The following is a 12940-nucleotide window of genomic DNA, read 5'->3' as shown; positions in this document are numbered from 1 at the left end:
AGATTTGAAGGGCTTAGGACTAATGAATTATCTTATTTCCTTTTCCTTGTTTGGATGTAGAATTAAGGTGGGGTTATTTGTCCGAAGGTCATTTCCTTCTTAATTACATATATATATATATATATATATATATATATATATATATATATGTATATATATATATATATATATATATATATATATATATATATATATATATATGTGAGTATAAAAGGTTACTCCATTCGGTATCGTTACCTTTGTGTCATGTTGAGCAAAGGTGTTCATCCATGAGAAATCATGCTAATCAGATAGAACAGATAAATTATAATAGGTATAATTTATGATTCTAAACTAAATATAAAAGTATGATTCACGATTGTATACTTTCCAATAAAATTAACAACAATTCATTTATTAATACCAGGATATGTATAATACTTTTAATATATGGATAACATATTAAAGAAGTAATAATACATCATACCGGGTTTGCACTAACAAAGGTACAATACAGAGTACCAGGGTTAGCAATCACGGGGTAATAATACATCATACCGAGTTTGCATTAACAAGGGTACGATACAGAGTACCAGGGTTAGCAATCACGGGGTAATAATACATCATACTGAGTTTGCATTAACAAGGGTACGATACAGAGTACTGGGGTTAGCAATCACGGGGTAATAATACATCATACCGAGTTTGCATTAAGAAAGGTACGATACAGAGTACCAGGGTTAGCAATCACGGGGTAATAATACATCGTAAATCTCGTTAAAACAATAAATTTGTGAGACTCTTCATGGTGTAGTTATCTAAGTACGACCTTAACTCCTGACTTATTAACCAGAATCTCCTGTAGGGAGGGCGTGAATTTGTGTATAGATCTATATGGGACTGACAATCCCGCACCTTTACTGTTCGCTACAGTTTGGCCGGCAGGCCTAGGGTGTCAAATATCATATCGTTTCCGACGCCTGAAGAACGTCACAGCAGGCACATCAGTCATATCAGTATGGTTACTAGAACTCACATGGATAAAACAACGAGTAAATTACTAAGTAATATACTTTTCTTAAAACAGTAAGAAAAGATAATTACATCCTGACCAAATATACCTTTTGTTAGTTTTTACTTACAGTAAAAACTACGTATCAGTAAATCAATTATGGCAAATATACTTGTACTTCTGGTTTTGGAACATTTAAAACAACAAGGTAGTATTATGGATAATATAATATTTTCCAGGATTAATACTAAGGTTTTACTGTAGAACGGATATAACTAAGAATACTTTTACAAATGAAACGGTTTATGGGATTAAACCACTTTTACAAATGAAACGGTTTATGGGATTAAACCACTTTTACAAAGGAAACGGTTTATGGGATTAAACCACTTTTACAAATGAAACGGTTTATGGGATTAAACCACTTTTACAAATGGGAACTTAGTCATTCACTTTTTGTAAACTACTATAACATAAAGGACCTTTAGTGGTTAATTCTACAATTCCTTAGTTTTTACGTCAGAGTTATACATAAGTAATATCCGATTGACAGTGAAATGTGTGACTTCCGCCTTACTTGTTGTTCCTTGTTTGGTTGTGGGCTTAGGGCAGATACACCCATTTAACTATCCATTCGATATTGGGTTATATATGATCAGTATAAACTAAGTAATTATAGAGGGAAACTAGTGAGGTTATCAGTCTATCACCTCAGGAAATATAGGATTTTTTTAAGGAACCTGTGAACTTTTCCAAAGAACTTAGAGTATACTTAACAGAACTAAAATACTTATGAACTCACTAGCTTAAATGCTGATCTACCCTTTCCAAATAACTTGTATTCTCAGGAATACAGTAGACAGGTACACTCCTGAAGCTTTTAAGAAGACTACCTAGTACCGTACCGCGACTCTTGTCTTATACTGTACCTACTTTGGTGTTTGAATATGTAATGTTTAAACACTTATGTACAACTTATACTTATTAATGCAATGGTTGTTTGTACTTTGATTACTATATTACATGTGTTGTGATACTTACCTGAAGTCCTCCGCCCCCGAACGTTTCCGCCGTTCTGGTTTGGGGGTGTGACAGATTGGTATCAGAGCAGTGTTTATAGTGAACTCAGTATATCAGTCATAAAAGATATACAACTATAAACCCATTGGAATAAAAACTCTCTCACCGAGAGTTATACTTTAAAAATATAACAATATTTTATAAAAGTATAAATACATGCAGAATATATATACTAGAATATGTCTCACAAGAAGAACAAAACAAAAGTATTTGGATGTTGGACATTGCAGTTAAACCTAGACAATGACGTAATCATATATGGGATCAATATAGCCTGATCAACTATATTCATTCGAGATATGACCAACATGTAGTTGGGGAGTGATTGCAGTGTTGCAACAAGTATAAAACTTACCTAAGTACCAGAAGAATTCTAGAACCAAACATAAAGGTTAAAATACTATAGGAGTATTTTAGGATGCTATAACAAGAAAACTGAACACTTATCAACTTCTTATATCTAGAAGTCCAAGAATCGAACTTATAACTAAAATAACATGGAGGTATTTTATATACCTTTGGGGAAATGTTAAAAAGATCTTTTCTTATAAGTCTATAATTACTAAGTGGATACGTTAAGGTTATATATAGTTGAGATTTTATAGACTTAGAATATGTGATTTTCACTCTACTTCCTTTTCCTTGTTTGGATGTGGTTTTAGCATAGGATTACTTATTCGAAGGTCTATTTGATCTGGATTATATATAATCAGTACACACCATATGATTACAGAAGGACCAGAAAGGATCACCTTCGTAAAAAAAATTAAATTAAATTTTCTCATAGATTATTTAGACATTCCCATTCTCGTGTAAACCCCTTATATAAATGTAGTTACTCCAGCAATCAATAGAAGAGTCAAGGAGGATCCAACAGAATTTCATTAGGAGAATTCCAAGAAAGAAACATATGAGCAGTAAATAAACTATAGAAATCATTTAGTGCCCTTACCCTATTAAGGACACCAATGAGAGATTCACATGAACTTCCGAGATTCAAAATCTTAATTACAAAGTAATGGGGATCAGTATCAGAATCGGAAGTAAGACAGCTTAGGAATTCAATATACCTACGGAGGAGAAGGACACCCTATAGATACCAGGAGAGAACAAATCATTACCACCCAGGATAGAACTGAGAATAGAGGAAAACTACGCATGATTCATGTGAAGTGTTTGAGCGCCTTTTCATCTAAGTAATAACTAATAAATGATACAACCTAGTGAGTTAGTATTTATACCACTCACATTAGGTTTTCAGCTTATCCTCTTTTCCTGTCACAGATAATAACAATAAATCAGATCACGAAATCTTAATTGATAGTGAGTACTTCTCAAATTCATAAGTCTATTTTATATAGACACTGTTATGAATTGTTTTCGAATCATTTCGAAAGTTGGAAAACGATATCCACCAATCGAAGGTAACATAGTTCGAATGATACTCGGTTCATAACCATTCTAGAAGCTTATTTTTGTTCCTTACCAGGATTGCATCATAGGGATGCAGGTCGAATCATTGAGAACAATATAACAAAAACGAAAGATTTATATATATATACAAATGGCTATAATACATCTAGAAACAACGATAGTCACTCACAAGCTCATTTTCTTATCATGAAACAAAATCATGCCTCCGATGGAACGTAACCAACCCACTAGGAAAACACCAATCCTTCAAATAGATGCGACTACGTTTCAAGCTGCGGTCACAGCAGCTGTAGCAGCTGTCATGGCACACCTTAATGCTAACAATGCAAATGTTAGTGGTAATGCTATCGATAACCCCGATCGTGGTGATGGCCAAGTACAGCAACGAGTACCTATTTGTAAGGACACATCGAACCTTAAGCCTAATATCCTGAAACGAAAGTTCAAGAACAAGAAAGGGAGTTGTTCAACTCAAGAACCTAAATGATGGCAACGAACTGGGGCAGTCAATACCCCATCAGCCATGTTATTCTAGCACCTACCACGCCGTACTTAGGAAACCTCCCACACTGCAGGAAGTGCAACTACCATCATCATGGAGTTTGTCGAGAGCTGCATTGCAATAGATGCAACCTGAAAGGGCATACCGCCCGCATCTATAGAACTCCGGTTGAGTTCATCACTTGAACTACCAATGTTGGAACCATTCCCATATGTCACCTTTGTGGTGAAATAGGACATTACAAGAGGGACTGTCCAACAGAGAATAACGACGGGGGTGCAGGAGAAGTTTGACCCCAATGCATGGGAAGGCATCAAAGAACCCTGCTATATTTTGGTATGCTTCGAAACCCCGATAATTATCTATAATTATGAGTACCCTCCCGTTCAAATTAAATCACAACATTTATATAAAATTTGAAACCCTAACAGGTAAGCTATGATGACTTAGTGTATACATAAGGGTCATTTATAATTAAGATTTGTAAACTTAGAGTGCGTAATCCCGCCTCATTTCCTGTTCCTTGTTTGGTTGTGGATTTAGGGCAGGGTTGCTCAGTCAATGGTTCTACCAATCTTAATTATACATGACTTGTATACACCAAGCGATTATAGAGAGACCTAGTAAGGATCATTGAATGAAAGTTCATAATTTCAAATTTTCAGAACCCTCGTATTGGTAGTACCGGCCAATTTCAAAAAGGGGATTCGTAACCAGAAGCACTGAAAACTTAGGTACATAGGATAGTTCATTATCCTAAGTAATCATTTTCCCCAGAACGACTTAATATCTATTTAGTCGAGAAAATTCCGACATCCTAATTCGACATGGTTTGGCCTGGCTCTTACCATATGAAAATTCTTATGCTGTGTAAGAGAACTTTTCCTTAATCAGCGGTAAGATGAAATTCTTTGTAAGAGTCGGATTGTTGTAATTAGTCGAAGTGTGGTTTAGACTCTTCGAATGTTTTGTAATGTATTTTACTAGGGCGCTTTTATTCGAAGCGTTAATGTCTATGCCTTAGTATATTTTTTTTTGTATGCTTTCAGTTCCCTATAAATAGGGTTATTTTACTAGAGTTAGATATGAACTTTTACAGACTTGTCTATTTGTACTCTGTAAAGAATTCGAAAGCATAATAGAGCATAACAAGATCATATTTACATCATGTGTTCAATCTCGCATTCTTACTTGAATTCATACTCTGATTAATTCAATAGTCGATTCTTTGGTTCATGAATTGGTATCAGAGCAGGAATCACATCTATGATCTGATTTTCATCCATTCAAAAAGTTTTTGAATCAAATTTTGGTTTAAAAATTTCCGCACTTTTTGATCGTGAAAAAGTTGTCTAAGATTTCAGTTTGTGATTTGATTCTGCATTTGAATTATTGAATCGAGTGTCCTTCTTATAATTCCGATCTGATTCAGCTAGTTTGTTTTCAAATCTCCAAAATTTCTTAAAAATTTTTCAAAATCAACTTCCGTACAACAATGGCGAGCTTCAATCTCAATTCAATGACTTCGTTCTCTCATCTGTTAGGATCATCGACCAAAATTACAATGCTAATTCCTGAATATTATGATCAGTGGGTTGATCGGATGCAAGATTATCTGAATGGTCTTGATGAAGAATTATGGACATTTATCACTGGAACTGTTAATGTTCCAGTGAATGTTCAACCAATCGGATCCTCTTCCACAATTTCTGGTGTTGATAATCAAGGTGACCGTTTGAAGAAACTGGAGAAAAGATGTATGAGGGAACTGCGAACTGCTTTACCTCCACTTGTGTACAATTACGTTAGGAGTTGTACAACTGCAAAGGAGGTCTGGAACAATCTGAAAGATAAGTTTCGAGGAAGTGAGAAGACAAATATCAATTCAGTCAAACAGTGTTTGGTTGAGTTGAAAGATTTCAAACAAAAAGAAGGAGAAACAATCGAAGTATACTATGATCGTCTGAACGAGTTAATCTATCGTTGCAATCGCTATGGAATTACCAGGACTTCAATGGAATTCAATATCATCTTTGTAATGGGGCATCGAAAAGAATGGAGAAGTGTGAGCATGATGGTGAAGAATCAGCAAAGTTTTGATACATCAACTCTCAATGATTTGTACAATCAGTTAAAAACACATGAAATTGAAGTAAATGAAATTGTTGAGGAATCGAAGTTGACTTTGGGAGGTCCATTAGCTCTTGTGTCAAAGATTTCTGAGAAAGAAGCCGAAAATGGTGATTTTGAGGAAGAAGAAGGATTCATCATGAATTCGGATGATGAAGCAATAGCATTTTACTCAAATAATCGTGTTAAGAAATTCTTCAAAAAGCCGTTCAATTCGAAGACTAAGCTTGCTGAGGTGAAAGGAAGTTCTGTGAATAAAAAAGTTGTTGAAGAGAAAAAGAAAGTTGAGAAGCAAGATTCGAAAATAGTTGAAGGAAAGAGTGAGAAGAAGCTAAAAGGTGATGCTGGAATAGATTGTCATTATTGCAACAGTGCTAATCATCTTGCGAATGACTGTATGCTTTGAAAGAAGGATGAGAGGAAGAATAAAGTCAAGGATGAGGCATACTATGCAGAGAATCTTGAGGTGGTTCGTGCGAAAGCCAAGAACTTGTCGTTGGTTGCAAAGGGTGAACATGAGGATGAAGATGGAACTTACCAAATCTGGTCATCCGGATCAGACGATGAAGAAATGAGGAATCCAACGCATGGAGCAATGTATGTGAAAATGGAGGAGGACTCAGATGATGAAGAATTCGAAGTGAAAGGACGAAGCTTCGTATCCAAATCGGCAGACAAATCTCCAATGACAACAAAGGTACGTAAAATTCTCGAATCTTTTAATATTCCTACATATGCTTATGATTCTGAACTAATTTCTTTTGATGAGACTGTTACTTATTTTGATTCAATTGTTGTGTCTGCTAGCAATGAGCCCAAAAAGTTGCCAATGGAGTTGTTAGAGACCAAAAAGAAATTAGACTTGAAAATAAGCAAAATTGAATGTTTGGAATTACAAATTACAAATATTATGTGTGATAGGGATACATTAGCGAGTGATGTCAAACTTTTGCTAGCACAAAGAAACATATATTGTAATTCTGCTAAAAGACTTTATGGCAAATTAACTGATTTACATCATTCAATTGAAATAAGTAAAGAACAACATAGAAAAATACTACCTTTTCTAGCATTCGAAAGAGCGAAGGTAGATAATACTTAGTATGACTATGAGCAAATAATTGCTGCTTTTGACAGAGTTCCTGATGATAGATATAAATATGGAATTGTCAAAACTGATGAATGTCTTGATGCGAATGAATTAGTTAACATTGTGAATGATACTTTGACTAAATCTGATTCAAATTTTGAAAAAGACTGAGAATTCAACATCTGATTCTCAATCTAATTTTGCTGATATTGAAGATAATTCTGATAATATTAGTGAAATTAGTGCACTTGAGGATGTTGATTGTTCTCAGTTGTCTGTTGTTAATGTTGCATCAACATCTAAAGGGAAAGAAAAAGTTAAGGATTTGATGGTTGGAAATGAAACTGATATACCCTCAACTTCGAAAGTTTGTGATATGAACTTCGTGGATCTCAGAGACAGTCAAACTGATGATAGTGATGATGAAGAAGAAGAGAAAATTTCGAACAAAAAGGAAACTACAAAAGAAGAAGCAATTCCTCGAATAGATGTTGATCAAGTGTATGGTGATACACAAAAGTTCAAAAAAGTAATGAATGAAAAAGGTGAACACTATCTTGAAACGAATATAGTGGTTTATCCAAATTTCAAATGTACAGATGATGTCATTTTTCCAAATCAAGTTTTCGTAACAACTGGAAATGTTGAGAAAATCAAACCACAATTAAAGAAGTTAGTTGAGGAAGATAATTCAAAAACAACTGAAGAAGGTTTTTTCGCAAATCAAAGCACAGTTGAAAACAACTTAACAAAGAATTTGTATGTGTTCCAACATTAAAAACCACAAAGACAATGGGTTGAAAAATAAAAAATTGAAAAAGAGTTTTGGCAAACTAAACTCTAAGGAATTTAAAGATCAAATTGACAAATTTTTGAAGGAACACAACATTTCAAAAAGACAAGCAAGAAAGAAAATATTTTGGCAAAATGTTGAGTCTCAAAAGATGTCTGAATCACAATCAACCAAAAATGTTTTCAAAACAAAAAATTCCTCTTTTTCAACAAAACCTCAACAGTTATTTCATACAAATCATTCAAGGTCTAAAGTGAATAAACAAACAAGGTTTTTGAAAGTTTCAGAAACTAATAAATCAAGAGCACTTTCAAAATAAATCTAATTCAAATCAACAATTCTTTCAACTTCAACATTTTAAATCGACAGTTGACTCATCATATGCTCACTCTTTTCTAAAAAACCAAAAGTTGATTTTGTTCCTCAAAAGCCAAACTTTCCTAATCATACGAAGAAAGAAACAATGAAAACTTCACGAGAAAAAGGAATGACTTCAAGGAAGAACATTGATCATTGGCTTGAAGGCAAACGAAAGATGTATCAGTCAAATACATTTTCAAAAGGGCAAATTCACGAAGCATATGAAAGGTATATGAATACTTCGTCAAACGGAAGTTCATCTTCTAAGGATTCGAACATATCAGTCAAAGGTTGGAAACCAGTACTAAAAACAAAGAATGTTCAATCACAACCTCAGAATTCGAAGGGTAATGTCAGTGAACATTCGAAACCATCAAAACCTTATGTTTCGGTCCCTTTGAATGAAGAAGTAAACTTAATTGATAGTCTCAAAACCAAAGTTTGTGATTGGGTTAAAAGTTCTTCATTACATTTGAAATTGAAATCTAATTTCCAAGGACCCAAAAAGCCTTGGGTACCTAAAATTTTCCACTGATTGCAGGTACTATGTGACGAGAAATATGATAATAAATGGTACATTTATAGTGGTTGCTCTCGTCACATGACTAGGAAGAAGGAGAACTTACGTGATTTTCGAAGTCTCAAAAATGCTGGAGTTGTGAAGTTTGGGAACAATCAAAAATGTCAAGTCAAAGGATATGGGAAGATCATAAATGGACAATTTTCAGTGAATCGTGTTGCATATGTTGAAGGTCTTCAACATAACTTGATAAGTGTTTCTGAACTTGTTGTGGGCACTGGCAATCAAGTTCTTTTTAATGAAGAAGGAAGTGTTATTTCGAATGTCAACACAAACGAAGTGTTACTGAAATCCAAAAGGAAAGGTGACATGTTCACTTTGGACATCAATCCGATAGTAGGGAAACCTGCTATATGTCTTCTTTCGAAAGCAATAGCAGACTTAAGTTGGCTATGGCATCGAAGACTTTGTCATCTCAATTTTTGAAATATCAATAAACTTGTGGTACAAGATCTGGTAAGAGGTTTAACTGTACTTAAATTTGACAATGACTCTTTATGTGCAGCTTGTGAAGTTGGCAAGCAACATAAACAAGGTCATCCAATAACGATTGATTCGAAAATTGTCACACCTTTGGAGCTTTTAAATATTGATTTGTGTGGTCCTTCGACTGTTTCAACTCTCAACATGAAACGGTACATTTTAGTTATTGTTGATGATTTTTCCAGATTTACGTGGGTTTATTTTCTCAGGCTTAAATCCGAAGTTGCACAAATCATGATTGACTTCATCAAAAAGATGGAAACAACATTAAAGAGGGTTGTTCGAAAATGTTCTTGATTCATTTTTAGTGGACAAAGAGATTTTGCATAATTTTTCATCTCCATACACACCACAACAAAATGGAGTTGTTGAACGAAGAAATAGGTCTCTATGCGAAGCGGCAAGGACCATGTTGGCATATGCGAATCTTCCACAATACCTTTGGGCTGAAGCAGTATCAACCGCATGTTTCACTCAAAACATATCTTTCATTCATCGTCGTTTTAACATTACTCCATATGAAATTATAAACAATCGAAAACCTAACATCAAAATTTTCCATGTTTTTGGATGTAGGTGTTTCATCATGAATCTCAAGGATCATCTTATGAAATTTCAAGCTAAAGCAGATGAAGGGATTTTCTTGGGATATTCGCATAATTCAGTCGCATATCATGTGTTGAATAAAAGAACACGAAAAGTTGAAGAAACTTTCAATCTTACATTTGATGATTACTACATTAAACAAACAACATCACAGTTTCCAAATCATCCTATTCTGAAAAACACACAAGATGAATCTGAATCCTCACAATCCTTAGATATTGATTATGATTTAATTTTTGGAATTTTAGATCATGCTGTTGATGCTGAAATAAATGCAAATGCTAATCATATCTCTAAATTAACGAAGCTTACTGATGATTCAACATCAACTTCTCCAAAGAAAGGCGAAAGTATGCAAAATAATCCAGTGGAGGGGGAGCACTTGGATTCGAATACTTTAGATGAGGAAGTGCATTCTTTTGAGGGGGAGAAAGAAAGATTGAATGATGATGTTGAGGGGGAGCATAATGTTAAAGGGGAGCATTTAGAAGATACTAAAAATAATAATAATTTTGATGATGCTTGTTCTATTGCAGGTTCAGAAAATGATGATATGTACGAAGATGCACCTTTGGAATTTGATCCAGAATATCCACCAATGGAAAAATGGACAAGAGATCATCCGAAGGATCAAGTAATTGGGAATCCACAAGAGGGAGTTTTAACAAGAGCTCAAATTCGTGCAGAGAATGAGGTATTGAATAGTCATCAAGAATTTTGCATGTTCAATGTTTTCATCTCTAAAATTGAACCAAAAATAATTAAGTTTGCAATGGAATACTCAGATTGGGTTGTTGCAATGCAATCCGAATTGTCTGAATTCGAACGAAACAAGGTTCGGAGATTAATTCCTAAACCTGAAAATATTTCGATTGTCGGGTTAAAATGGATTTTCAAAAATAAAACCGCCAAAGATGGACACATTGTTCGAAACAAAGCTAGACTTGTTGTTAAAGGATATTCACAACAAGAAGGAATCGACTATGAAGAAATTTTTTCCCCTGTCGCAAGACTCGAGGCGGTTCGTATATTTCTGGCCTATGCAGCTCACAAAGATTTTGATTTTTATCAAATGGACATGAAGTGTGCATTTCTAAATGGAGAGCTTGAAGAAACTGTTTACGTGGAAAAACCCCCAGCTTTTATTAACGAAGAATATCCTAATCATGTTTACGTTTTAGATAAGGCAGTTTATGGTTTGAAACAAGCACCATGAGCATGGTATGCAACTCTTACTTCATTTTTGAAACAATCTAAATTTAAACAATGATCTGTTGATCCCACATTATTTCGAAAGAAAGTGGGCAATCATCTAATGCTTGTTAAAATTTATGTTGATGATATTATTTTTGGCTCAACTAACCCTGCCTTGTCTAGAGAATTCGAAGATTTGATGAAAAGCAAGTTTGAAATGAGCATAATGGGAAAAATCAATAATTTCTTTGGATTGAGTATTCGTCAAAACAGAGAAGGAATTTTTATTAATCAGGAAAAATATACGAAGAATCTGCTAGAAAAGTTTGGATTGACAAATAGCACAAAGTTATGAGTTCCAATGGCAACGGGCATAAAGTTAACACCGTCGTTAAATAAACCATATGTTGACATAACTTTATATTGGAGCATGATTGGTTCGTTACATTATTTGACAGCAAGTAGACCTGATATCATGTTTTATGTGTGTAATTGCTCTAGGTATCAGTCTAATCCACGAGAACCACATCTCACTACTATGAATAATATCTTTCGTTATCTTAAAGGAACAATTTCGTTAGGATTGTGGTATCCTTCGAACATTGGTTTCTTTGTACAAGCATATTCGGATGCAGACTTGGGTGGTTGTAATCTTGATAGGAAAAGCACAAGTGGTGGATGTCAATTTCTTGATGGCAAATTGGTGAGCTGGCAGTCGAAAAAGCAAACATGTGTTTCAATTTCAACAGCTGAAGCAGAATATGTGGCTGCTGCTGCTTGCACTTCACAAATAATATGGATCCAAAGTCAATTGCGTGATTATGCAATAAATATGAAAAAGATTCCATTATAATGTGATTCTCAAAGTGCGATAAGAATTTGTCATAATCCCGTGCAACATTCGAAGAATAAACATATAGCTCTTCGTTATCATTTTATCAAAGATTGCGTGGAGGATGGAAATATTGAAGTACATTTCATGAAAACAACTGATCAGTTAGCTGATATTTTCACGAAACCTTTAGATGAAAAATCCCTTGTAAGAATAATAGAAGGGCTTGGAATGATCAATGGAAATTCTGTTCCATGAGAAAAAGGAGAATGATGGTTGACAAGGAATGAATCAGAGGCACTGAATAAAAGATAACGCAAAGTCATTCAGCATTCAACGGTTACTGTTCATAGTCAACGCTTCGACCCCTTCGAATTCGCATATATATCACTTATTTTAAGGGTTGATTCTGAGTTTACTGTTCATAGTCAACGCTTCGACCCCTTCGAATTCGTACATTTGTCACTAATAAAGGAATGATAAAATTTCGTGTGTTTGCAACAAGTACAATATATTTTCAATTTTCGAAAAATCAAAAATCCATAAAGATTTTCTTTTGTTTTGTCATTTAATTTTCGAAAATTCAAAAATCCAAAAAGATTTTCTTTTCTTTTATCATTTCATTTTCGAAAATTCAAAATACCAAAAAGATTTTCTTTTCTTTTGTTATTTCATATTCGAAAATTCAAAAATCCAGAAAGATTTTCTTTTCTTTTGTCATTTCATTTTTGAAAATTCAAAAATCCAAAAAGATTTTCGTTAGTTCTGTCTTTATTTTCGAAAAATCAAAACAACAAAAATATTTTGATTCTTACTTCTTTTTAGTATTTTGTTGCGGAGTATCATGACGATACAGAGGGGATTA

The sequence above is a fragment of the Lactuca virosa genome, chromosome 2 (genome assembly GCF_052849685.1).
Source record: "Lactuca virosa cultivar CGN04683 chromosome 2, Lactuca_virosa_CGN04683_v6, whole genome shotgun sequence".
NCBI classification, from domain to species: domain Eukaryota; kingdom Viridiplantae; phylum Streptophyta; class Magnoliopsida; order Asterales; family Asteraceae; genus Lactuca; species Lactuca virosa.
Note: the sequence above shows the minus strand (reverse complement) of the source record.